The 26,957-nt window shown below is 44.6% G+C and overlaps 1 pseudogene; it reads left to right on the top strand.

The window, feature by feature from the left end:
- Positions 1-381: 381 nt before the first annotated feature.
- LOC115112948 (protein TFG-like) lies at positions 382-26,957 on the top strand (annotated as a pseudogene).

Genomic DNA, 26,957 nt, shown 5'->3' with positions numbered 1-26,957 from the left:
AAAGTACTCTTTACATTTTAATGCTTAGCTGGACAGGAAAATGAGCAAATTCACACACTTAGTGGTGGAGCGTGCCCCTGGCTATCCGTAAATTAAAATAAGACAATGATGCTGTCTGGATTGCTTAATATAAGGAATTTGAAATGATTTACACTTTTACTTTTGATACTTAAGTAAATTTTAGCAATTATATTTACTTTTGACACTTGTGTGTAATTCAAACCAAATACTTTAGCCTTTTACTCAAGTAGTATTTTACTGGATGACTTTCACTTGAGTCATTTTCTATTAAGGTATCTTTACTTTTACTCAATTATGAAATTCGGGTACTTTTTCCACCACTGTTCCTAGGCAGAAAAAAATACGTAAAATAGTTGAGTCACTACTGCGCGCTCCGCTGTATGCCACGTACAGGTTTACGTCGACAAGCGGGCAGACTTCCTCGTGTGAGGCTAGGATTCTGTGTTTGCCAGCCCTGGTTAAAGATTTTGGCTGACAAGGTCCTGAGAGAAATACCGACACAACAGTGGGATTAAGTCGTCCAAGTACAGGTGGGATACATATAGCTGTCTGTTTCGATATGGCTAATATTGACAACCTGGATCACAGTTAGCATTTCAACCTAACGAATGATACTAGCATCGGGTTATGTTTTTAAAGTCACATTTGTTTTATTTTCTCAAAGACCTCTCTCAAATTGTATACTTAATGTTATCGGTGCAATGATATTGTTTTTTTTGTATTAAATTAAGTCGAAGTTTCATTCTCTGATGCTAAACTGTGAATTATTTTGCAGGAAGTCAACAATTCTAACTATAAATGGGAGTTTTGAGTTGGTCTGTATTTGGCATGGTTCTACATCCTGTCAGTTGCAGGAAAATTGGCTATGTAATGATCCAACTTGGCTTTCTTACTAGCTAGTTAGCGAGTTACATTCGTTTTGACACCTCTAACAACAATACAATTATCTAGTTATGTTAACTAACAATATAACCAGTGCAACAGATTTTGAGCCAGAGTTAGTTATTGGCATAACAGCAAACTAACGAGCTGTCAAATTACCACGCTAGGTAACGTTAGCTGTCATGAATCACTGCAAATAAAATGACAAGCTGTAATCCCGAACCTCGCCCTTTCATTAGTCAGCAAGTTAATGGAATGACTTCTGTACAAGCCTTATGTTAAATTGAGATGGGTGTCATAACTTGCTATATTATGCGAACTATCTAGACGGACACCTTTTGTTGGTAGCTAATTTAGCTAGCTTGTTTGCTAGCCAAAGGCCAGACCAACAAGTTCACATCAAGATCAACTAAAGTAGTTGCATTTGACGTGATTGAATCTATATATTGTAATTGTTTTTTGATAAAAGGCCTATCTGGGTGTGGACTGGATAGGGAAGGGATTGGTCATCATAAACTAATCAGTTCAGCTAGTTGTGTCATGAATCATGATCCACTCAACACATTCTACAAACTCACTCTTTCAATTCAAGTTAGTACTTGGCCTATATAGGCCCAAGTCTCTTTGTGGGGATGCATAAGAACCGGCCTGCCAGCACAGCCTGGCATTTTTGTTTTTTTACTTTTGAAGCAGAACTGTGTACTATATAGTAAAGTGGTTCCTAGAGGGCAGTGACCACTGACCAGCTGTAGTGCATTCTATGTCATGCAAAGGTAAAGATGAGTGAATCCAATTGGGTTGCTAGATGAATGATTATTCAATTTTCCCATGGTCCAAACTCTTTGTATCTGAAGGATGTTTTAACTGATTGTGCTGATCTGTTTTTCAATGGTTGTTTGTGGCTCACTAATCATCTATAGCAGTGGTTCCCAAACTGGGGTGTGGGGGACGCATGACAAAATATCTAGAATTGCAGGAAATGAACTTTAAACCTGCACAATTCTCTTCACCAACAAGAGTGGTGTGAACAGTTTGTCATGAACAGTGCTTGTTCCTATAGAAACCTACATGATTCCTGTGTAATGTTCCATCTCCTTCCTGTTGTGATGTCCCCTCCAGAGGTGGGAGCAGTAGACTGTACCATGAACGGACAACTGGACCTGAGCGGCAAGCTGATCATCAAGGCCCAGCTGGGCGATGACATCAGACGCATCCCCATCCACAATGAGGACATCACCTATGACGAGCTGGTGCTGATGATGCAGCGTGTCTTCAGGGGCAAGCTGCAGAGCAACGATGAGGTCACCATCAAATACAAGGACGAGGGTAAGCATGGAAGGGGACTGGGCCGTTCTGGAATAAGATGGATTATCACAATACTGGTAGTCAGTGTGCTGCTAACTACTTAGCTTCCTCCACTGTCCGACTGCCCCATACTGGGCTCAAACCAGTGATCCTCTGCTTAGCAACACAAATGACAGCCCTCCTTGACAACGTGTAAACCGATAGAACCATACAAAAGGTACCAATTTGGATGGCTCCATCCGCAACATTTTAAGATAGCTGTGAAATAAGTTTACGTTCTTAACTCCGTTGCGCTAGCTAGATGCCATCTGATGCCTCAACATTTAGCTGCTCCCTGCTGGTAATGGAAACGGATGTTCTCTCCATACACTTGAGAATGCATCCTCTCCTTTTTTAGAGTTATTATTGGAAGTAAGAGAATATGTTAATGTGAGGGTTTCTACCTCACAGCTTTCACCAATTCAGTCATTTCACAAAAGTCATTATCTTAGGAAATAAGGATTCATTGTGAAAGTATTGGAACGTGGCCTAATTCTGATTTGGGTTCTGAATGATTTTCCCTGCTCTCTTCTCTTCCTGTAGATGATGACCTCATTACTATTTTTGACAGCTCGGACCTGTCTTTCGCCATCCAGTGCAGTAGGATCCTCAAACTCACTCTCTTCGGTAAGATATTATCATACACAACATAACCATCCCTTCCTTTTTTACTATAGGCCTACGTACTGCTGTGCCAAGCACGCCCATCCTTGAATAATCAAAACAACTTGATTTTTCCCGTAGGATATTAAAGTAGGCTCCTTCTGTTTTTCTAGTCTTTGTTATGGTACTGTACTATATAGAACTTATTTCCTTGTTATCCTCTTGAATGCTCATTCTGACTGTTCCATTCCAACAGCACCCTCTCTCCAAAAGTTAAGGTTCATTTCCAGGAACATGCCACAGGGAGGCAGTCTAGTCTCATAGTTTGACATTGAACCTGAGGTCTTCATAGATCTACCTGAACTTGATTACCCGAGATCCGACCCAGTCACATTTTGTAGTTAACCCTCGGATCCCGGGTAGGATCCCGGGTAGGATCCCGCTCGGTGGCCACGGGCCTCGGATCTTTGTGAAAATATGTGAAATACTGACCGGATCCCAAATGAAATTTGAAGAGTTTAGTTCCTAAACAACATTTCATACATTTTAAATGTTATATTAGGGCTGAATGACTGTCAGGGGGGGTCCCTTTTCATCAAATCAGATGTCATTTTGTGACAAAAAGGCAAATATGCTTTATTAAAACAAGCCATTTATGTGATGTGGGGTAAAATAGCCTACTTGTTGTGAGAGAGGAGGATGCAACAGCGGAAAAGAGTGATAGCACCTAGACTATATAAAGTGAGTTTCTGAAACATTGAGTCAGTCGTTCTTTGCTGACGTGAAGAAGAAACTGAATGAAAGACCGTAGAGGGAGGAAAAAACAGTCATCTGTATACCCCTCATTTATGTACATTGTGGATATGAAGGGGAAAAGGGTTGCCCATATTGTCAAGACCTGAGCTATTTAATTAGATTTATTTATTCAATTTACTACTTTATTTAGGGTATTTCATTTATTTTTTAAAGCTTGGCCTATTTAGTAGGCTTTTGCTATTTAATTTGGCTATTTCCTTTGTTTAAAACCCCCTAGAGTCGATGTCTGTGCCCCGGTGGAACTCTCATTAGCATAATAATATCTGCATAAAAATGTCAGTTTCAGCTAGACATTGTTTATTTTTTTGCATTGGATCCGTCTCAGTCCACCGCATCTGCTGATGTCACTTCCGCACCCCAGGCTTAGACGGGGCTTACCTAGACAGTTGTGTGTTCAAATAACAGTTGAACTAATGTTGAATGTCTCGAGTCAAGTGTGATATTTGTCAGCATAAAGATGAGTGACTCATTTATGCTCTAGATTTGTGGCTTTCGTTCAAAATAAATAAGCTATATAATTAATAGTTATTTACACATTCTTTCTGATCGTCTTTAATAAAGAACAGATATTTGACTAAGTTAATCTGTTCATGTTTGCGTGTGTGCGTTAGACTCATTGCCGTAGGCTTATCTGCAGAAATATAGTATTTCTAATGTTGGAAGGCTGCCGATTTGATTGTGTAATGCATGGATAGGAATAAGAAATATCAGGACAACTTGTCTCTTCAACTCTCAGGACAGTAGGACTACACAGCCGTGGCGTGGATTACTTTTCGATCAAACCCATATCCCAACCAGACTGATCCTGGGCCTAAAGGCTATATCTCCATTTAATTTAGAACAAAAAATATTAGGCTATTATATGAGTTAGACCTGAGTTGTAGAACGACATATTTTGTTAGGCTATAACACTTGCTAGCATCCTAAAATCACCAAATAAAAATCCTTGAATCTAAAAAAATGTGGTCAACAGAAACATGCAATTATAGCGTTGGTATACTGAACTCTAGATCAGGGATCTTCAACTATTTTCATCCACAGGCCGATTTTTTTATATTTTTTTTATAATAAATAAATAATAATAATTAGAAAATTATTTAGCGGATGTCGGGTGTCTGGAACATTAAACAATTTTTGTCAACTGCAAATTGATTGCAAGAAGCCCAAACAGAGATAATATTTGACTGAATCATTTAAAACCTTGCTTACATTTGCATATGATCATGTCTCTCTACTATGCGGGGGAATATTTTAACAGATTTCCAAAATTCAAATCACTTGGGGCTGATATCCTGGTGTTTATACAGTCTTATGTCCAGCAATGAAAATTATAAAATTAAAATATATTTGTTTTTCTCAAAAAACATGTGAGGCCAAATAAAACCACCTTGCGTGGCAGTAAAGCTAAAGAATAATGTTTCTTATCAGTTTAAGTCGGATACAGACCTGACCCAATTTGGATCAAATTCTCTCTCAGGTTGGACATGTTGTCTGATCTGGTCCACCTCGTATCCGAACTGGACCGGATATTGATTTCCCCCCCAAAATACTGGATCCTGTTGATTGGGTAGAAATGTAATGGTTCGGATCTCAATTTTTGGATCCAAGTAGACCTCGACATTGAACTCCTAATTCGTACCCCTTGACACTTTGTTTTTCTCTCCTGCCACTATCATCCCAAAGGCAGTGTTCTTATGCTGGTTGGTTAGTAGAGGCACCAAGCTATACTTGAAAGTTATTATCATTTTTGTAATACTTTTCACATGTCTCTCAGGAGTTGAGCTCCATCTCGGGATCCATGTTGTCAACCCCTTTTCAGAGAGTTTTAAGAGTGTGCTCTGCAAAGGATGGCAGATGGACGACGAGGACTTTTGTCTGGTTTTGTCTGCTTTAGGCCTAGTCATCATAATGCCTTCTGATCTTCTGCCAGTGCCAGAGACATCCCTGTGTGTGTCCGTGTGTCCGTGTCACAGTATTGTACTCTGGCCATGTGTTATGCTTCCGCCTTTGTTTCACAGTGCAGAAATGTCAGATATGCGTAACTATGTACACAAACACACCTCTCCCTCTCCAATGCCAGCAGGCCCCATGATGTAATATCCTGTGCTCTTGTTCCCAATTACAACCCAGTGTCCCTGAACTATCCCTGCTATTATTAGAGAGGGAGCGGCAGAAAGTAAATGTTTTGGGGATATTTGACTCCATCCCGAGACGTTAGTGCCGAGGCCTGGAGCGCCAGCACGTGCCGCCGGCCGTGACCTCACGTGTAGTCGATATTCCCAGACATGTGTACAGGGATTGGGAGCAGGAGGGAAGAGTAGGATTCATCCCGACGGTCCGTCTCCATCCAGGGCCTTTTTCTGACCCGCTGGGTCTCTGCTCACACAGGAATCTGGAATTCTGTCTGTAGAATGCCCTTGTATGTCATATACTACAGTCACATTGTCACATATACCATGTGTCCAAAGCTCCCATCATGCATTTCAACTGAGCTTTATTTGTTGGGCTTCCTGTAGTGTAGAACCGTGCTCATCTGTCTGTACTAGTTGTGGTCCAGGAGTTGAGTGTTGGTCTCATCCCTGTTCCCCATTGAGTACACTACTTCTAGCCAGAGCCACAGCCTTAGTGTCGCTTTGTGGTTTCAGTCATGTGGTTTCTGTGTCGAGCCAGAGTACTGTGGGACTGCTCATCTCCCTGCTCTTTTTGTACCCATTGATGGGCATACTCTCCCTCTCCAACTGTGCCCCTATAATCTCTATCTATTGATTCATTCCAGTGCTGATGAGGATTGTGTTGTGCTATGGCAGCCTGTAAGACTGGGACTCATTGAGATGATACAAGGTTCCCAAACTTTTTCACTCCGGCTCCCTCTCCAGCATTGGGGAACATCTTCCCCCTGCGTCTATTTCTATGGGCAGAAGCTTTGTTCATGACACAAACTGTTCACACTCCTCTGCATTCACACATGACCAAAATAAATGTACTGGATGTTATAGTGATCAGAAGGACTGTCTGGTACAGATCACTGTATCCTATAGCTCTGGGAGGCTGCAGGGTGGATGGAGAGAGATTGAAGAGGTGATCCTTACCATTGTGAAGTTCCATACCACTATATATTTGAACTGTAATAATGTTATATTGTCTCACACTGATTTTGTCTCGTACTCTTCTCACTCTTCCCCCAATATATCCCCTCCCTAGCTTTCTTTCTCTCTCCCTCTCTCGCTGTCTGTCTCTCTCTCTTTGTCTCTCGCTCTCAATTCAATGGCAATGTGCCACAAATCTTGCTGCTGTGATTGCCTACTGTGTTATTTGGCCTAACATGAAGGGGAGTTTATCAATATTGTATTTGTTTTTAAATTGTTTATGGGTCTGAGTGATCTGTGGGAAATACACTGAACAAATCAAATTGTATTTGTCACATACACATGGTTAGCAGATGTTAATGCGAGTGTAGCGAAATGCTTATGCTTCTAGTTCTGACCATGCAGTAATATCTAACAAGTCATTTAACCTAGCAATTCCACAACTACTACCTTATACACACAAGTGTGAAGGGATAAAGAATATGTACATAAAGATATATGAATGAGTGATTGTACAGAACGGCATAGGCAAGATGCAGTAGATGGTATCGAGTACAGTATATACATATGAGATTAGTAATGTAGGGTATGTAAACAAAGTGGCATAGTTTAAAGTGGCTAGTGGTACATGTATTACATAAAGATGCAGTAGATGATATAGAGTACAGTATATACATATGAGATGAGTAATGTAGGGTATGTAAACATTATATTAAGTAGCCTTGTTTAAAGTGGCTAGTGATAAAAACATTTCCATCAATTTCCATTATTAAAGTGAGCTGGAGTTGAGTCAGTATGTTGGCAGCAGCCACTCAATGTTAGTGGTGGCTGTTTAACAGTCTGATGGCCTTGAGAGAGAAGTTGTTTTTCAGTCTCTCGTTCCCTGCTTTGATGCACTTGTACTGACCTCGCCTTCTGGATGATAGCGGGGTGAACAGGCAGTGGCTCGGGTGGTTGTTGTACTTGATGATCTTTATGGCCTTCCTGTGACATCGGGTGGTGTAGGTGTCCTGGAGGGCAGGTAGTTTGCCCCCGGTGATGCGTTGTGCAGACCTCACTACCCTCTGGAGAGCCTTACGGTTGTGGGCGGAGCAGTTGCCGTACCAGGCGGTGATACAGCCTGACCGGATGCTCTCGATTGTGCATCTGTAGAAGTTTGTGTGCTTTTGGTGACAAGCCGAATTTCAACCAGCCTCCTTCACAACGCTGTCTGTGTGGGTGGACCAATTCAGTTTGTCCGTGATGTGTACGCCGAGGAACTTAACTTACTAGCCTCTCCACTACTGTCCCGTCGATGTGGATAGGGGGATGCTCCCTCTGCTGTTTCCTGAAGTCCACAATCATCTCCTTTGTTTTGTTGACGTTGAGTGTGAGGTTATTTTCCTGACACCACACTCCGAGGGCCCTCACCTCCTCCCTGTAGGCCGTCTCGTCGTTGTTGGTAATCAAGCCTACCACTGTAGTGTCGTCCGCAAACTTGATGATTGAGTTGGAGGCGTGCATGGCCACGCAGTCGTGGGTGAACAGGGAGTACAGGAGAGGGTTCAGAACGCACCCTTGTGGGGCCCCAGTGTTGAGGATCAGCGGGGAGGAGATGTTGTTACCTACCCTCACCACCTGGGGGCGCCCCGTCAGGAAGTCCAGTACCCAGTTGCACAGGGCGGGGTCGAGACCCAGAGTCTCGAGCTTGATGACGAGTTTGGAGGGTACTATGGTGTTGAATGCTGAGCTGTAGTCGATGAACAGTATTCTCACATAGGTATTCCTCTTGTCCAGATGGGTTAGCGCAGTGTGCAGTGTGGTTGTGATTGCGTCGTCTGTGGACCTATTTGGGCGGTAAGCAAATTGTAGTGGGTCTAGGGTGTCCGGTAGGGTGGGGGTGATATGGTCCTTGACTAGTCTCTCAAAGCACTTCATGATGATGGAAGTGAGTGCTACGGGAGGGTAGTCGTTTAGCTCAGTTACCGTAGCTTTCTTGGGAACAGGAACAATGGTGGCCCTCTTGAAGCATGTGGGAACAGCAGACTGGGATAAGGATTGATAGAATATGTCCGTAAACACACCAGCCAGCTGGTCTGCACATGCTCTGAGGATGCGGCTGGGGTTGCCGTCTGGGCCTGCAGCCTGGCGAGGGTTAACACGTTTAAATGTTTTACTCACGTCGGCTGCAGTGAAAGAGTCTGCAGGTTTTGGTAGCGGGCCGTGTCAGTGGCACTGTATTGTCCTCAAAGCGGGCAAAAAAGTTATTTAGTCTGTCTGGGAGTAAGACATCCTGGTCTGCGACGGGGCTGGTTTTCTTTTTGTAATCCGTGATTGACTGTAGACCCTGCCACATACCTCTTGTGTCTGAGCCGCTGAGCCGCGATCAACTGATTAATCACGTAACTAATTAACTAGGAAGTCGGGGCACCAAGGAAAAATATTCAGATTACAAAGTTATCATTTCCTAAAATAACTTTTCAGATATTTTATCTGATCAATTAGTCTTCGAATTAATGAATTATTTATTTTACCTCACGTTAGTCTCATTCCAAATTGTTGGTTATCTGCACGAACCCAGTCTTCACTGAGTCATCCATACATCAATTGTCTTAAATCATTTATTTATTACTAAGTAATTCACAGAAATGCATAAACAAGCAAGGTAAATGTAATGATAGGAGGATGTGCCCTAGTTGGCTAAACCGGCATTGCGGCTTGTTAGACAAAAAGGGGAAGTGGTGGTCGACTAAAGTCATTACAGAGTTAATAATTATAACAATTGAAATGCTATTCCTTTACACATGAACGCTCACTCATTCGGGAACAATTGCAATCAATATATATATATATTTACGCTCAGTGTGTCGTCTTGATCGCTGGTGAAAAGTTCATTTCTTTTGTGGAATTGTCCGTCTCTCTCCCTCTCTCTCGATTATGGTTAGAGGGGATAGTTCAGAGTGACATTCGTTATAGATGGATGTTTCGGCGGTTGTTGTTCTTCGCGTTCAATGATACCGAATTCCTAGCTGCAGACTAGTAATTAATATCAAAGACTTGTTCCCATTCTGTTGTTATCGATAGTCTAAGAGTCTAACCACGTGTTATGGTTAAAAGATTCAGCAACGGTCTGCAACCTTTTTGTCCTCTCTTGATTGAGAGAATCATGGTCTGCAACCTTTAGCCATCTCGTAATTGAGGTAAGCTCGGTCTGCTGATAATTTCTCAATTGGGTTTTATTCAGAATGGCAGAAAAGGGTCTGTCCCAGGAGGCCTGACCCTAACTGGGCTTAGGGGCGGTCCTCTGATTTAGTTCAAATCAAAAGGGAATTGTATTTTTCTTCATTCAACAGTCCACAATCATATTACACAATTATACAAACAGTATCATACTCACTCATTCATCTTATACAACAATTAGATGTAAACCTCATATCTGAGGCTATTATATAAACAGCGTTATGGTAATGTGGCCACACCTGTTCGTAGCTGGATTCTTCACCAATCTTTTACACTTTCTCCGGAACATGGAATTTGTTCGTTCCTCAAGTTCTGTGAGGTGGAAGGATTTCCTTTGTCCTCTATGAAAGTTTACCCTCTCTCTACTATGTGGCCATGTGGCAGGGTCTTCTCAGGAATGTATGACCTCTGACCACAGCAACCTAGTTGAAGGAGGCAAGGGGGGAGGCAGGGAGAGGGGTGATTGGGGTTGCTATACCCAAAGAGGCCAACGTCATGACACTGACTGGTTGCATCACTGCCTGGAATGGCAACTGCTTGGCCTCCAACCGTAAAGTACTACAGAGGGTAGTGCATACGTCCCAGTACATAACTGGGGTCAAGCTTCCTGCCATACAGGACCTCCTTACCAGGCGGTGTCAGAGGCTCCAGCCACCCTAGTCATAGGCTATTCTCTCTGCTACATCACGGCAAGCGCTACCGGAGTGCCACGTCTAGGTCCAAAAGGATTAACAGCTTCTACCCCCAAACCATAAGACTCCTGAACAGCTAATCAAATGGCTACCCAGACTATTTGGATTACCCCCTCTCTCTTTTACGCTGCTGCTACTCTGTTTATCGATGCATAGTCACTTTAACTCTACCTACACTACCGTTCAAAGGTTTGTGGTCACTTAGGAATTTCCTTGTTTTTGAAGGGGGGGAAGAAAAAAACATCCATTAAAATGACATCAAATTGTCAGAAATACAGTGTAGACATTGTTAATGTTGTAAATGACTATTGTAGCTGGAAACAGCAGATTTATAAAAATGTAAATTAAAAATGATGGAATATCTACATAGGTGTACAGAGGCCCATTATCAGCAAAAATCACTCCTGTGTTCCAATGGCACGTTGTGTTAGCTAATCCAAGTTTATCATTTTAAAAAGTTCATTAGAAAAGCCTTTTGCAATTATGTTGGCACAGCTGAAAACTGTTGTGCTGATTGAAGAAGCAATATAACTGGCCTCCTTTAGTCTAATTGAGTATCTGGAGCATCAGCATTTGTAGGTTCAATTACAGGCTCAAAATGGCCAGAAATGAAGTACCTGCAAAACACCAGTCTTAACATCAACAGTGAAGAGGTGATCCCCGGGATGCTGGCCCTCTAGGCAGAGTTGCAACGAGAAGGCCAGCATCCTGGAGTCGCCTCTTCACTGTTGATGTTGAGACTGGTGTTTTGCGGGTACTATTTAATGAAGCTGCCAGTTGAGGACTTGAGGCATCTGTTTCTCAAAGTAGACACTAATGTACTTGTCCCTTAAAATGATAAACTTGGATTAGCTAGCACAACGTGCCATTGGAACACAGGAGTGGTGGTTGCTGATAATGGGCCTTTGTACACCTATGTAGATATTCCATTAAAAATGTGATATTTCCAGCTACAATAGTCATAGTCAACATTAACAATGTCTATACTGCATCTCTGATCAATTTGATGTTATTTTAATTGACAAAAAGTGTGCTTTCAAAAACAAGGACATTTCTAAGTGACCCCAAACTTGTGAACGGTAGAGTATGTATATATATTTTTTAAATTGTGGATCACATTTTTCTTTGGCGTACCCCCTACGGCATTACACTTACCCCAGTTTGGGAATACATGCTCTACACAACATGGAGGTCGGTTTATGGTAGAGAAATTAACATTAAATTCTCTGGCAACTACTCTGTTGGACAATCCTGCAGTCAGCATGCCAATTGCACACTTCCTTCAAACTTGAGACATCGTGGTATTGTGGTGTTTGACAAAACTGCACATCTTAGTGTCCCCAACGCAAGGTGCACCTGTGTAATGATCATGCTGTTTATTCAGCTTCTTCACATGCCACACCTGTCAGGTGGATGGATTATCTTGGCAAAGGAGAGATTTGTGCACAAAATTTAAGAGAAATAAGCGTTTTGTGCAAATGTTAAATTTCACTGATCTTTTATTTCAGCTCAAATGCTTTACATGTTGTGTTTATTTTTGTTCAGTCTATGTATCTCTAATGTAGTAACCTCTTTCTCTTCTCTCCCCCCACAGTGAATGGTCAGCCGAGACCTCTGGAGTCCTGTCAGGTAAAGTACCTGCGTAAGGAGCTCATTGAGCTCAGGAACAAAATCAACGGTCTCTTGGAATGTCTGGAGCCCCCCTCAGAACCTGGCCTGGCTGCCTCTGCACCAGACAGGGGTACGCACACACACACACACACACACACACACACACACACACACACACACCTCTGTCTTTGCAAGTGTGAAGTGTGTTTTTAAATCATGTAATTATCTACTGATATGCATATTTGTTGTAGAACTTTATGAAGTGTACACACAGATACAGGCTGGTTGGTTTTATTACTTCCTAAACCCTCTCTGTAACTCTATTTAGCCCTGAAAAGGGTGGTCCTCTTTCCTAAACCATCCATTGCTTCTAATCCAGTGGACCAATCACTTTCCACACCTGCGCTATGTTTAACGCCAGGGGCGTTTTCACAGCATGCTTTGCATCAATGTTGTTCGCTAGCTGACTTGTGGTGGACAGCAACAGGTGGATTTGTTTTTCCAAGGAGAGAAGTGTAAAAAATGTTTTTACGAGGTGTTTCCTTTGGCATGTTTATGCCGCTAATCCGGGGTAATGAGTTGATGTTTCAATGATAAAAGATAATGGAACGTTCTGCTTATTTGCGTATTTGACAATGTATTGTGTGTATATTGGTGTGTTGACATGCATCCACTTCCTCTCTCCTCCAGACTCGGTGGATGTATGTGAGGGGAGGGTGGTGTCAGCGGTGAAGCAGGCCCCGGTCCCAGTCAGTGCGGCCAGCATGTCGGCCTTCGACCCCCTGAATAAGCAGGACGAAGTCAGCAAGAACGTCATCTCTGCCTTTGGCCTGAGTGAGAACCATGTCCCAGGTAAGGCCGCCCATCATTGCTATTACTTTCTGTTGCTTTCTGTTTGTATTTTTTTATGCAGTCTTCTGACTGACCTTGCCCTCACTCCCCACTCTGTTTGATTTCTCACTTTTCTCTCTGTCTGTTGAGCGTCTGATACATACCCCCTTTGTCGCAGGATGGGGATTGGGGGGTGCACAATTTTTGTATTTTACTTAACTAGGCAAGTCAGTTCAGGACTAATTCTTATTTACATTGACTGCTTACCCCGGCCAAACACTAACCCGGACGACGCTGGGTCAATCACGGCCGGTTGTGATACAGCCTGGAGTCGGCCCAGGGTCTCTAGTGACACTAACACTGAGATCTAGTGCCTTAGACCGCTGCCCACTCTGGAGCCCAGAATTAGTGGTGGTTGGGCCTGTTGCTCTGCTCATGGCCTGGGCATATGTGCGGCTCTCATGTTGAGGTCTGCTGCGGGACGGGGGGCAGAATGGGCATAGGTCTGATCTGGGAGGACCTATATAGGGTGTGGCCACGGTTTGTTTGGGTTGGTCTCAGCTGGTTGGGGTGTGGCTGGTGACGCTGTGGTCTGGGTGTAGGTCCTCTTGGTGTGGGTTCTCTCTGTGCAGGTGTCTCATTGGTCTGGACGGGGCTCTAATCCCGTAAAGGTCCTTCTGGAAGTGCATGAGGATGCCCTGTACCATTACTGTCCCAGACGGGTACATGTTGACAAGTTGATTAAATTTCCTCAATGTCTAGTGTTCTGAGTGTCTAGCCTGGGCCAATACCCTCTCTCTTGACATAGGGGTAGTGTGCTCTTATAGCACGGTGTCATGCCAGGGGATGGTCTGTGCGGAAATTAAGTTGCTTATGTTTCCCTCTTTGCAGCAGTCAGCAAATGGTGTGTCTGGATTGTCCTTGAGGAGCTTCTTTTTGTAGTTATTCCGTGCAGTTTTATTTTAAACATCCATGGGGTACTGTACTTTGATGACATCTGCATGGGGATACGCCAGGGGGCTTCAACGGCCTCTGCATTTGGGTGGGGGAGGCTATGAAACTGCTGCCATTGTTAAGGCTCAAGAGTTTTCACACACATCACTTCAGTGCTGATTGAAGTTGCAGCCTGGTCAGGTCAGTTCTGTCCTAGCAGCTAATTAGCCTTAGTTCATATTGTTATATAAAGCTTATTAAATATCTTCTACTTTTTGGCTCCTAAAGTAGGTTCAGACTGAGTAATGTTCACTCAGTTTTGTGTTGGATGGGATTTCCAGGTTTCCGCTGTGTTTCTTCTGCAGGTTTTTGTTTGCTCTAAGTTTTTTTGTCGACTGTCCTTGGCAGTTAGTATCCATTCAGGTCATTTTGTCAAATCATGCTTTTAGGTACGGAGTTTTGAGGATAGTGTCCCATAGAGGATAGTGTCTTGTATGTCCTTGTGGGGGAAAAAATCTAAGTTTATCTACATTTATCCAACTCTATTTATATGTTTTATATATTTCTATCTCTCTCTGCTCATGCTCTGTAATCTCATCATCCTATTTCTCCCCTCTCTCTTCTCTCACTCTCTCTAGCCCCCCCGGGTGTTTCGTCTGTGGAGCGGTCAGATACTCCAGACAGCATTGCATCATCGTCGTCCGCCGCCCCCCAGCCACAGGCCCCCTACGCAGGGATGCAGCAGGGACCCCCAGCAGCCCTCGACGGTTAGGAACACGCACACAGTAACCATTACCACCATATCTCTGCATGAATGAATATATGTGGGGAGGGAGGTTATCAGTGTGGGCCATTGTAGCCATTGGGTGGTTTAGCACCTCCAAATATCTGGGGTTAACTGGGATCCCTAAAAAACTGTTGTCTTGTCAAGACGGTAGAGCGAGTTCACCCCATGACAGTTACCAGAGGTCAGTTTGTGCTTTAAACTGATTTTAGGCCTGTGCCTCAGGGCAGCCTTAATCCAGTTGATGTGTTGTGGTACACCTCTCTGGCGTGGCAGCTTTAGGGCCTGGGACAACACTACTTGAGCAAAAGGGCCCATCACAGAACGATGTTCCAGTCCCCTGCCCTGCTAATGGCATGTTGTTTTTTTCTCTTATTTCCACTTTGTCCTCTACAGACATTTAGAACATTATGATTGTGTCAGTGTCACAATGGCTTCATCCAGATGATTTTCACTGCTCAGACTTGTCGTCAACCACAAATGGGGGCAATTGGTTATCCTGCTTAATTGTTTGTGTCATGCTGTTGGACATTAAAGCTAATGTAAATCACAACTGCCATCTTAGTAGGGTATTTATTAATGCCTCCATTTTAGTATGGGATGGCTAAATATTACACTTGGATTGGCCAGTTCCCCAGTCCTGTTTTCAGTACAGTATTGCTACTCTGCATATCTACATGCTGATGTAGCTGTAACATACAGTGCATTCAGAAAGTATTCAGACCATAACCTTTCCCACACGTTACGTTACAGCCTTATTCTAAAATAGATTAAATACATTTTTCCCCCTCATCTACACACACTACCCCATAATGACAAAACAAAAACAGATTTTTTTTATGTTTGCAAATTCCTAAAAAATATTTTATTTATTAATTATACGTATTCAAACCCTTTGCTTTGAGACTTGAAATTGAGCTCAGATGAATTCTGTTTCCATTGATCATCTTTGAGATGTTTCTACAACTTGATTGGATTCCACCAGTAGTAAATTCAATTGTTTGGACATGATTTGGAAAGGCACACACCTGTCTATATAAGTTCCCACAGTTGACAGTGCATGTCAGAGCAAAAACCAAGCCATGAGTTTGAAGGAATTGTCCGTAGACCTCCGAGACAGGATTGTGTCGAGGCACATGTGACAGAATGGCGCCGGTGGGGGATGGCTGCCGTTTTACGGGCTCCTAACCAGCGTTGCTTTTTTTTCACATTGTTTGTAACAGTACATATGTTGCTGCTACTGTCTCTTATGACTGAAAACCGCTTCTAGATATCAGAACAGTGTTTACTCACCTAGACTTGGACGAAGATTTTCTCTTTAATGTGTCCGATGCGAAGGATATACTGCTACTCGGAGACCAGGCCCAAATCCCTGTCATATTCGCATGAAGAAAAGACAGAAATAAAGGAGGCTGGAGATCGGGGTGATTTGTGAGAATTTGTTGGCAAGTGAGTAACCCTCTAACCCTCCTCAACCGTCCCTTCTATTGGCCAACATGCAATCACTGGAAAATAACTGGATGATCTCTGCTCGAGACTATCCTGCCAACTGTTAACTGTAATGTCTTGTGTTTCACAGTCGTGGTGGAACAACAAGGATAATATACAGTTGGCTGGGTTTTCCGTGCATCGGCAGGACAGAACAGTTACGTCTGGTAAGACGAGGGGTGGAGGTGTGTATTTTTCAGTAACAGCCGGTGCGCAGTCTAATATTAAAGAGGTCTCTAGGTATTGCTCGCCTGAGGTAGTGTGTCTCCAGTTTATGATGAGGTACTCTATCTACCATTTTTCGGAGCCATCCATTTACCACCACAACCCAAAGCTGGCATAAAGAACGCACTCAAATGAGTTGTATAAGGCCATAAGCAAACAAGAAAATGCTCACCCAGAAGTGGTGCTCCTAGTGTCCGGGGACTTTAATGCAGGCAATTTTAAATCCTTTTTTACCTCATTTCTACCAGCATGTCACATGTGCAACCAGAGGAAAAATAACTCTAGACCAGCTTTACTCCACACGCAGATGCATACAAAGCTCTCCCTCGCCCTCCATTTGGTAAATCTGACTATAACTCTATCCTCCTGACAACCGCTTACAAGCAAAAACTAAAGCAGGAAGTTCCAGTGACTCGCTCAATATGGGAGAGGTCAGATGACACGGATGCTACGCTACAGGGCTGTTTTGCTAGCACAGACTGGAATATGTTCCGGGATTCATTCAATGGCATTGGAGTATGCCACCTCAGTCACCTGCTCCATCAATACGTTCCTTGATGTCTTCGTCCCCACAGTGACTTTACCTACATATCCCAATCAGAAGCCATTGACTACAGGCAACATCTGCAACGAGCTAAACGGCTAAAGCGGCCGCTTTCAAGGAGTGGGACACTAATCCTGAACGCTTCTAAGAAATCCTGCTATGCCCTCAGACGAACTATCAAACAGGCAAAGCGTCAGTACAGGACTAATATGGAATCCTACTACACCGGTTCTGACGCTTGTTGGATGTGGCAGGTCTTGCAAACTATTACAGACTACAAATGGAAACCCAGCCACGAGCTGCCCAGTGACGCAAGCCTACCAGACGAGCTAAATGCCTTTTATGCTCGCTTCGAGGCATGCAACACTGAAGCATGCGTGAGGGCACCAGCTGTTCCGGACGACTGTTTGATCACGCTCTCGATAACCTATGTGAGCAAGACCTTTAAACAGGTCAACATTCACAAGGCCGCGGGGCCAGACGGATTACCAGCACGTGTACTCCGATCATGCGCTGATCAACTGGCAAGTGTCTTCACTGACCATTTTCAACCTGTCCCTGACTGAATCTGTAATACTTACATGCTTCAAGTACACCACCATACCCCATGTGCCCAAGAAAGTGAAGGTAAACTGCCTAATTGACTACCGCCTGTAGCACTCACTTCGATAGCCATGAAGTTCTTTGAAATACTGTTCATGGCTCACATCAACACCATCATCCCCAAAACCCTAGACCCACTCCAATTTGCATACTGCCCCATCAGATCCACAGATGACGCAATCTCAATCACACTCCACGCTGTCCTTTCCCACCTGGACAAAAGGAACACCTATGGAAGAATGCTGTTCATTTACTACAGCTCAGTGTTCAACACCATAGTGACGACAAAGCTCATCACTAAGCTAAGGACCCTGGGACTAATCACCTCCCTTTGTAACTGGATCCTGGACTTCCTGACGGGCCACCCCAGGTGGTAAGGGTAGGCAACAACATCTGCACGCTGTTCCTCAACACGGGGGCCCCTTGGGTGCATGCTTTGGCCCCTCATGTTCACCCATGATTGCGTGGCCAGGCTCAACTGCAACACCATTAAGTTTGCTGATGACACAACAGTGGTAGGCCTGATCACCGACAACGCTGAGACAGCCTATAGGGATGAAGTCCGAGACTTGGGTGGTGTGTTGCCAGGACAACAACCTATCACTCAACCTGAGCAAGACAAAGGAGATGATCGTGGACTGCAGGAAACGGAGGGCCAAACACACTCCCATTCTCATTGACGGTACTGTAGTTGAGCGGGTCGAGAGTTTCAAATTCTTATCGTAGTTCAAACACACCAAGACAGTCGTGAAGAGGGCATATTTTTCCCCTCAGAATACCGAAAAGATTTTGCATGGGTCTCCAGATCCTCAAAAAGTTCTACAGATGCACAATCAAGAGCATCCAGACCGGTTGCATAACCGCCTGGTATGGCAATCCGACCATATTGCTATTTTGTTTTTATTACATTTTTACTTTCGTTTATTTAGTAAATATTTTCTTAACCATCAATGCAGTTTGAGAAATGGAGTTATGGGCTTGTAAGGAAGCATTTCACGGTAAGGTCTACACCTGTTGTATTCGGCATATGTGACATACAATTTGATTTTGATTTGAGATCTGGGGAACAGTACCAAAAATGTCTGCAGCCATGTCTGCTGCCAAGAACACAGTGGCCTCCATAATTCTTAAATTGAAGAGGTTTGGAACTAAACTCTTTTTGCCAGTCCTGTCTGGTCCAACAACGGTGGGTTTGTGCCCATAGGCGACATTGTTGCCGGTGATGTCTGGTGAAGACCTGCCTTACAACAGGCCTACAAGCCCTCAGTCCAGCCTCTCTCAGCCTATTGCGGACAGTCTGAGCACTAATGGAGGGTTTGTGCATTCCTGGTGTAACTCGGGCAGTTGTTGCCATCCTGTACCTGTCCCCCCACAGGTGTGATGTTCGGGTGTACCGATCCTGTGCAGGTGGTGTTAGACGTGGTCTGCCACTGCGAGGACGATCAGCTGTCCGTTCTGTCTCCCTGTAGCACGGTCTTAGACGTCTCACAGTACGGACATTGCAATATTTTGCCCTGACCACATCTGCAGTACTCTTGCCTCCTTGCAGCATACCTAATGCACGTTCACGCAGATGAGCAGGGACCCTGGGTATCTTTCTTTTGGTATTTTTCAGAGTCAGTAGAAAGGCCTCTTTAGTGTCCCAAGTGTTCATAACTGTGACCTTAATTGCCTACAGGCTGTAAGCTGGTAGTCTTAACGACCGTTCCACAGGTGCTTGTTCATTTATTGTTTATGGTTCATTGAACAAGCATGGGGAACAGTTTTTAAACCCTTTACAATGAAGATCTATGAAGTTATTTGCATTTTTACGAATTCTTTGAAAGACAGGGTCCTGAAAAACGGACGTTTTGGTTTTTGCTGAGTTCTCCAAGACCCTTCCTCGAGCTGGCCGCCCGGCCAAACTGAGCAATTTGGGGAGAAGGGCCTTTGTCAGGGAGGTGACCAAGAACCAGATGGTCACTCTAACATGGGTCCAGAGTTCCTCTAAGGACAACCATCTCTGCAGCACTCCACCAATTAGGCCTTTATGGTAATTTGGACAGATGGAAGCCACTCCTCATTACCCTATTTTTTATTTTTTTTACTTTAGTTTATTTAGTAAATATTTTCTTAACTCTATTTCTTGAACTGCTTTGTTGGTTAAGGGCTTGTAACTAAGCATTTCACAGTAAGGTCTACTGATGTATTTGGTGCGTGTGATCAAATAAAATTAGATTTGCTTTGAGTAAAAGACATGACAGCCCGCTTGGATTTTGCCAAAAGGGACATAAAGACTCTCAGACCATGAGAAACAAGATTCTCTGGTTTGATTAAACCAAGATTGAACTCGTTGGCCTGAATGCCAAGCGTCATGTCTGGAGGAAACCTGGTTCCATCCCTGTGGTGAATCATGGTGGTGGCAGCATCATGCTGTGGGGATATTTTTCATCGCCAGGGACTGGGAGACTAGTAAGAAGTACAGAAATACTTAATGAATACCTGCTCTCGACCTCTGACTGGGGCAAAGGTTCACCTTCCAACAGGACAAACAACCCTAAGCACACAGCCAAGACAACGCAGGAGTGGCTTTGGGACAAGTCTCTGAATGTCCTTGAGAGGCTCACCTAGAGCCCAGACTTGAACCCGATTTAACATCTCCAGAGAGACCTGAAAATACCTGTGCAACGCTCCCCATCCAACCTGACAGAGCTTGAGATCATCTGCAGAGAAGGGGAGAAAATCCCCTAAATACAGGTGTGCTGAGCTTGTAGCGACATACCCAAGAAGACTCAAGGTTGTAATCGCTGCCAAACATGCTTCAACAAAGTACTAAGGGTCTGAATACTTATGTAAATGTCATTTTTCAGTTTTTATCATCTTTATAAATTTCCCCAAAAATCTGTTTTTTGCTTGGTCATTTGTGGGGTATTGTGTGTAGATTGAGGAAGAACACAGAGCTTCAACTCTTGAACCCGCTGGGTATTCCCATAATGGTGGTGATCTGGAATGAACACAGCTTCAACTCTTGAACCCGCTGGGTATTCCCATAATGGTGGTGATCTGGAATGAACACAGCTTCAACTCTTTAACCCGCTGGGTATTCCCATAATGGTGGTGATCTGGAATGAACACAGCTTCAACTCTTTAACCCGCTGGGTATTCCCATAATGGTGGTGATCTGGAATGAACACAGCTTCAACTCTTGGTCCCGCTGGGTATTCCCATAACGGTGGGGATCTGCAATGAACACAGCTTCAACTCTTGAACCCGCTGGGTAGTCCCATAATGGTGGTGATCTGGAATGAACACAGCTTCAACTCTTGGCTGGGTATTGATAATGGTGGTGATCTGGAATGAACACAGCTTCAACTCTTTAACCCGCTGGGTATTCCCATAATGGTGGTGATCTGGAATGAACACAGCTTCAACTCTTGGTCCCGCTGGGTATTCCCATAATGGTGGTGATCTGGAATGAACACAGCTTCAACTCTTGGTCCCGCTGGGTATTCCCATAACGGTGGTGATCTGCAATGAACACAGCTTCAACTCTTGAACCCGCTGGGTATTCCCATAATGGTGGTGATCTGGAATGAACACAGCTTCAACTCTTGGTCCCGCTGGGTATTCCCATAACGGTGGTGATCTGCAATGAACACAGCTTCAACTCTTGAACCCGCTGGGTATTCCCATAATGGTGGTGATCTGGAATGAACACAGCTTCAACTCTTGGTCCCGCTGGGTATTCCCATAATGGTGGGGATCTGGAATCAACACAGCTTCAACTCTTGAACCCGCTGGGTATTCCCTCGATCTGGAACCCGCTGGGTATTCCCATAATGGTGGGGATCTGGAATCAACACAGCTTCAACTCTTGAACCCGCTGGGTATTCCCATAATGGTGGGGATCTGGAATCAACAGAGCTCGAAAGTAACTATCTTACCAGGTAACGCGGTGTGCTCTAGTTTTTGGCTTCTCAGTATATGACACAGACAGACACAGGAAGGGAGGGGACAGAGGAACATGTTGTGAGTCAGTCTTATTATTAAGCTACCTCATTATTTTGGATGTGATGTTTTTTCATTGGCAGGCACGTCTTTTGGCTCTTCTGGCTCTCCGTAGCCGCCTCCATCCCTGGAGACGTCTCTGATTTCACCCAGAGAGACCCATAACCAGCTCACTGACAAAACCCCACCACAGGATCCAAACCACAGCTGGTACACGCACACACACGGTAGGCTCGTTGAGCTGTGGCTTGAACACAGAGGAGCCATACCAGGGCCTCTAAACCGCACTTGGAACAAAGAGAGTGCGGTTCCATATGGTGTTGGTTTGACCGTGTTCCCCAGACCAGCTCTGTGGTTTTGGCTTGGGCAGGGTTCAGGCTTCTCCAAGGGGTTTGGGTTGAGTTTAACAGAGCCAAGACACCGCTAAGAGTCTAAAGTTAGTCATTCTTCCGTTCGTCGTACTTATTCAACTCAGTCGTACCCTTTATATTCCAGACCCTTGCACTTTGTGTTGGTTATTAGTTTTAGTTTGTCCATAAATGACTGTGCGGTCATATAACGGTCACGGGCTGTTACTAGGTTCAGTGTGACATCGCTGACTGTGTGGTTGGCTGGTCGTCTTCTGGAGTTCATAATCCTCATCTTTTCCTCCCTCTGCTCATCCGTTCCTCCCTCTCTCCCAGACTTCCAGGGAGGAGAGAGGCTCTGGGGCTGCAGCTGTTGGCCAGACGGCCGAATCAGGCTGCAGGGACAAGTTTTTCTCTATCCCAACGCTCTGGTGTGAGAGAGACCCCAAATGTTCCCTTAGTTCGGGAGTGTCCATAGGGTCTGTACAAAGACAATACATTGAAGACTGATCATCGTTGACCAGGAATAGTCTCAAAGGATCAGTGCACTTCTGCCAACATGTTGGGAATGAACACGTTGATTGAGGGTGTGGTGCCTTGACAATATACACAGAGGACTTCTTCAGAAACGCAACGAGGACACCGATCATGTACTTTGGGAGTAGATGGACCAGTCACTCTCTCGTCTCTGTCAACATTTGGTTTGGGTTTACACGTAAACATGGAGCTAACAAGATCCATAAGCAGAAGATTTCTAGTGGCTGTCTCATTTACACTGAGTGGACAAAACATTATGAACACCTCTTTCCATGACTTAGACTGACCAGGTGAATCCAGATGAAAGCCATGGTCTCTTATTGATGTCACTTGTTAAATCCATTTCAATCAGTGTGATGATGAAGGGGCGGAGACGGGTTAATAAAGAAGGATTTTTAAGCCTTGAGACAATTGAGACATGGATTGTGTATCTGTCATCCAGAGGGTGACTGGGCAAGACAAAAGATTTAAGTTCCTCTGAACTGGTTATGGTAGTAGGTGCCAGGCGCACCGGTTTGTGTCGAGAGCTGCAACGCTGCTGGGTTTTTATACACAACAGTTTCCCGTGTGTATCAAGAATGGGCCACCACCCAAAGGACATCTAACCAACTTGACACAACTGTGGGTATCATTGGAGTTGACATGGGCCAACTTGTAGAGTCCATGCCCTGACAAATTGAGGCTGTTCTGAGGGGAGGGGGGGTGCAACTCACTATTAGTACAGATGACGATCAACCCTAGATAAGGAATGTTCTGTGTTTGTTTGTCTCTGAGTTTTAGCACACCTGTTCACCCACCACTGCACAGACAGTGTCTGCCACCTCTTGGCACTCCCACCGCTATGGGAGAGCAGCTCCCGCTCAGCCCAGTCCAAGCTCTCCTCCGTCCTGGTGGAAACAGCTTCACCCTGAAGCTTGGACAGCAACCTCCATGCCCATCTTCAAAACCATTTGGAACTCTGCCTCTTCAAGGAGTATCTTAAATAATGCCACAGTACCCCCCTCGCACAACCTCCTCAGCCCCCCACACACACACACAAATAAATTGACTTTTGTGTACTTGCACTTGACCCACCCTTACTGGCTCTGACTTTGCTGATACCTGCTTTATTGAGGAAAACGTACTTACTATGACTGTGTGTGGTTGTTCCACCTAGCTATCTTAAGGTGAATGCACTAACTGATAAGAGCATTTGCTAAATAACTAACGTAAATGTAATACCAGCCATATTATCTTGTTTCCTTCTGAAAACATCCCTAATAGGCTTGAGAACTACAGTGAAGCAATAACATTCCAGATAATTTTTCCAGCTCTGTTTTGTGTTCAGCTGAAGGGATGTGCAGGCAGCCGGTCTCTCTCCATAGAGCCGCACTGATTTCTCTGTCCTCTGGGACTTACATTTACTGATCAGAGATGAATTCTTCTGGCCAATGAGGCCTGACGGCAGCTCCATCCACCCCTCTATCGGATTACATAACACACATGATGGATAGCAGACAGGAAACCAAGACGGAGAGAAAGTCAGCACCTACATGCTCGCGAGCACACACACACACACACACACACTTTGTGATTCTCACTCGAGCACCATGGTGCTCACATTACAGGGGTTAACAGTGGGCTTACAGCTGATTCATAGATGCAGTCCTATAGATCAGTAGGTCTGGTTTCATTGTATAGACTTTTCACAATTTGGGGCAAGATGGTAGCCTAGTGGTTAGAGCGTTGGGTCTTGTCAGCTTTTTACCTTGTCAGCTTGGGAATCGAATCCCCAAGCTGACAATGTAAAAATCTGTTGGTCTGCCCCTGAACAAGGCAGTTAACCCACTGTTCCCCAGTAGGCCGTCATTGTAAATAAGAATTTGCTCTTAACTGACTTGCCTAGTTACATTTTTGTAAATGTTTGAATCATGTTAGATGAGTGATCACCAATGGTGGAGGAATGAAACATGGTTCTTTCATCTGGTCCAGACTTGGGTCAAAATGTATTTGTACGTAATGTACCTGAAGTATTTGAAAGAAAACAAATATCATTTCAACCCAGACACTGACCTACAGTATGGATCTGGGTTATGATCTGGGCCTGGGAGTGTATAAGATGGCTTCATGTGTCTGTGTGGCACCCTGTCTGTCTGTAGTAGACGGTCTTCATTAGTTCCCCAGTCCACTGCAGCTCAGACCCTTGTTTTTGTTTTTTATCTTCCTCTGACTTTGAGAAAGTTTGTCCCCTGCAGGTTTTGGGTCAGTTTTATTCCGGCACATTTGTGCCCCAGCTGTTTGGACCTGTGTTTGTGTGTGCATTGTCTGTGTATCTTTCAGCCACTGTGTGTGTTTGTGTGTGCATTGTCTGTGTATCTTTCAGCCACTGTGTGTTTGTGTGTGCATTGTCTGTGTATCTTTCAGCCACTGTGTGTGTGTGTGTGTGTTTGTGTGTGCATTGTCTGTGTATCTTTCAGCCACTGTGTGTGTGTGTTTGTGTGTGCATTGTCTGTGTATCTTTCAGCCACTGTGTGTGTGTGTGTGCATTGTCTGTGTATCTTTCAGCCACTGCGTGTGTGTGTTTGGAGTGAACTACCACTTCAGTGAGTGTTTAATCAGCCTAGTGATAGCCTAGCACAAATGTCCCTGCAGAACTAGAATTATGTCTAGTCCCTTTTCCGTCACAAAGGAGTTCCATAGGGCTCTGTTACGGGCCCTCTGAGTGGAAAATCAACGCTCTGTTTTAACTGGCACATGATAAAACAGTGAACTTTAGCAAAAATAAAAGCATTGGTCAGGCAGCTGTGCCAGACAACCTCATGTTAATCAGCTTTGACCTGCGCAGAAGCAACCATCAAATCAATTTAGCAGATGTTATTGTTGGTGTAGAGAAATGCTTGTGTTCCTAGCTCCAACAGTGCAGTAATATCTAACCATACACAACAATACACACAAATCTAAAAGTAAAAGAATGGAATTAAGAATATGTCAATATTAGGTCACATACACATGTTTAGCTGGTGTTATTGTTGGTGTAGAGAAATGCTTGTGTTCCTAGCTCCAACAGTGCAGTAATATCTAACCATACACAACAATACACACCAATCTAAAAGTAAAAGACTTTTCATTGCCTGTCACAAAAAGTTTGTCTGTCAGTGTCTTGAGGTCTTTGAAGCTCGGCGGTCCGGTCTAGTCCACATTGAGAGCACACTACGTGCATGTGCATGTGTATGTGCCGTTTTGTGTTTTTAAACTAGTTTTTATTTTCAGACACTCTTAACCACACTCCTCAGTCCATGGTATTGAGCCGACTTTCCAGTCTAGACTTTTAAATGTGACATGGACCTGAGAAAGAGAGAGAGACACACACACACACACAGACCTGTGAGGTTATGGCTAATTAAAGTTGGGAGGGAAGTGTCTTGTCTACTGACACAGACAGACCTGTTTAGACAGATGGCTCCCGCTCTGACCCAACACGTCTATCCAAATAAAAGTGTTTGTGTGTGTGCGTGTTAAGCTTGGAGCTGTTCAGATGACTGTAATGTGCCATAGAGAGTGTCTAGGCGCAGGGCTTTGAAGAACCAGTCCTGTTTTATTTTAGTGCTCGGGGCTGTTTGCATTAAGACAATCCTGTCTGGTTCCATCCAGACACCCAGGTGTGTGTGTGTCTGTCATACTGATGTCCTCCATCTCTCTTCCCCAGGTCAGATGTACCAGCAGTACCAGTCTCCAGGTGGATACCCTCCCCAGCAGCCAGCACCACAGCAGCAGTATGGCATGCAGTACCCTGGTAAGACAGTGACACTTTCCCTCAGAAAAGGTCCAAGAAGGTCATGCTGATCTTATAACAATGGCCCAGACTTTCACAGGAATGATGCTATGAATGTGAAATCGATTACAATCAAAAGTTGTACTGTACTTCTCCCCCCAACTCTCTCTCACTCAGCAGGATGCACCCCCCAGCCCGGCACCCCTCAGCCTCAACAGCAGCAGTTCCAGAACTACCATGCCCCCACCTCCCAGGCCCCCGCCCCCAGCCAAGGCCCAGCCCCCGGCTTTCAGGGAGGCCAACAGCAGGCCGCTCCACCCCAGGGTCCCCAGCAGTACCCCCCAGGGGCCTTCCCTCCCAAAACTACACCTCACAGGCCAACCAGCCTGCCAACTACAGCCTACCCCCACCTCCCAGTCTGGCCAGGGTTACCAGGCCCGTCCCAGCTACACTCCTCCCCCGGTAGCAACGTTACCCCCCTCCTGGGGCGTCCAACCCCTATGCCCGCAATCGGCCCCCTTCGGCTCGGGCTATGCCCAGCCTGGCCCTGGGTACCGGTAAAAGAGAAGGAACGGAAAACGTTATCCACCCACCCCTCCCCTTTGTGTCCTGGCTGGCTCTGTTTGGCCTGGGTTCGGTAAACATGGACTGCT

Source organism: Oncorhynchus nerka, linkage group LG3 (genome assembly GCF_034236695.1).
Source record: "Oncorhynchus nerka isolate Pitt River linkage group LG3, Oner_Uvic_2.0, whole genome shotgun sequence".
In the NCBI taxonomy this organism is placed as follows: Eukaryota; Metazoa; Chordata; class Actinopteri; order Salmoniformes; family Salmonidae; genus Oncorhynchus; species Oncorhynchus nerka.
This window is presented reverse-complemented; position numbering and strand designations above follow the sequence as displayed.